The sequence below is a fragment of the Propithecus coquereli genome, unplaced genomic scaffold (genome assembly GCF_000956105.1).
Source record: "Propithecus coquereli isolate 6110/MARCELLA unplaced genomic scaffold, Pcoq_1.0 Scaffold191, whole genome shotgun sequence".
NCBI lineage: Eukaryota > Metazoa > Chordata > Mammalia > Primates > Indriidae > Propithecus > Propithecus coquereli.
In genome coordinates, this window is record NW_012143968.1 from 1,778,913 (window position 1) to 1,780,983 (window position 2,071).

The 2,071-nt window shown below is 34.8% G+C and overlaps 1 protein-coding gene across 1 annotated transcript in view; it reads left to right on the forward strand.

Annotated features, from left to right (window-relative positions):
• Nucleotides 1–2,071, forward strand: part of FKBP3 (FK506 binding protein 3, 25kDa) — a 23,589-nt gene that overhangs the window by 19,865 nt on the left and 1,653 nt on the right. The window lies entirely within an intron of this gene.

Genomic DNA, 2,071 nt, shown 5'->3' on the forward strand with positions numbered 1-2,071 from the left:
TAATTATTTTAACATCTGGAATTTTCTTGATGATTTACTTGGCTTTCTAAATTTTTCTTTCTTTTCAAATACATAGTATTATAACTCTGAAATCAATTAAACTATATTTTTCCAATGGAACTTAGTATCTTAATAAAAAATTAGTGTATCACTAATTATAAGGAAAATCTCTTTTACAGGTTCGAAGAAGAAGAAAAATGCCAAGCCTTTAAGTTTTAAGGTTGGAGTAGGCAAAGTTATCAGAGGAGTAAGTAAAGAATGGCAGTGAATCGACAGATATTCTGGCATGTGCCGTTTGTGGTATGGTGTTGTAAAAAATTAGGATTGGGGATGTAATGAAAAGAGAACAATCTCTGGAGTCTGACAGATTGGGTGCTATCATTGCTAGGTGATCTGGCACAGTTTCCCCATCTATAAAATGAGGACAGTACTGCCTACCTCAGGGTCTTTACAAGATTAAATGAGCATAACTTTTAAAGCACCTAATATAGTAGGGACTCATATATTAGTTTCAGTCTACCCCTTTTCTTCTTTTTCTTCATAAAGTAATTCTTTGTCAGAATGTTTGGCCCACGATTCTTGTAAAATGTTACATAGCTGTTGTCCCACTTATATGTAATCAGGAAAAGTAAAATTATCTGTTACACTAAAGTATTCATAGAAGTAGGAGTTTGTTTCTGTAGTCTTCTCAACTCTCACCTGGGCTCCAACCCCAGAAAATCTTTCAAATATAAGCATGCTTTTACCCACTATTACATGTAAGAGATAACAGAAGGAAACTTTTCAGAAAAGGGTAAGTTAGGCTTGAGCTGTAGTTACCATTATGGTGTACAAAAGGACATAAAATAGCAGGGCTGATTGTCAGCTTTGCTGGATCAGGTTTTCATGTTAGGGCCTGCCCATTGTTTGTTTTAAATTGTATTACTGGCCAGCCTCAGTGGCTCATGCCTATAATCCCAGCACTTTGGGAGGCTGACATGGGAGGATTGCTTGAGGCTAGGAGTTTGAGACCAGCCAGCTGGGCATGGAGGCATGTACCTATAATCCTAGCTATTTGGGAGGATCACTTGAGCCCAGGAGTTCAAGGTTGCGGTGAGCTTTGATTGCACGTGCACACTGCACTCCAGCCTGTGTGACAGTGAGACCCTGTCTCTAAAAAAAAAAATTAAAATAAAAAAAAATTGTGATTACTCAGAACATCAAATATTGATAGCTGAAATGCCTATTCAAATGCAGTTATAAGAACACTCAGTATAATACTCTTTGTACTGTGGGTTCAAACAATCATATCCAGAGTCCAAAACAGAATATAAAACATCTTGAAACTTTGAAGTTTAGTTGAGTGTAACTGTTGTGCTACTTTTCTATTTCTTTAACTTATCTGCATACTGGTAAATTTCTCCTAATCCACCATATTCTTAATTTCCAGATATGACAGATCTAACTATATCCTTTGAGCTTTATGTGATTGTTGTGTTTCAACAGAGTATATAATATTAGGAATATACTTTTATCTTTGTATCATGTTGATTTAATTGTTTTTGGCAACTGGCTTTAAGAACCAAATTTGTGAAAAATGGAGCGGCAACCCAGAAGCCTTTATCATTTCTCTGAAAAGTTAGTTTTACTTTTTACAAAAGATCTTAATGTGCTAACATTTTTTTTTTATTTTATGTGCCATCATGACTCCACTATTATAATTTGGTAATCTTAGAACAGTTTTAGAGTGAGTACTTGCTATTTCATTTTTTTCTTCTAAGTCTCCATTAACCTTGCCACTATTGAAGACAAAGATTTAGGGACTCATCCAAGGACATTACCTTAGATAGTAAAATCCAGTAACAGAATGCTTATATATATGTAAAATATATATTTTTTATATATATGTATATAAAATAAAATCTTGAGTTTTCAGGTATTGCATGTACTTTTTGCAAAGTTGTTATTAGTTTTCATTTTGTTCTTGCCTCTAGTGGGATGAAGCGCTCTTGACTATGAGTAAAGGAGAAAAGGCTCGACTGGAGATTGAACCAGAATGGGCTTATGGAAAGAAAGGACAGCCTGATGCCAA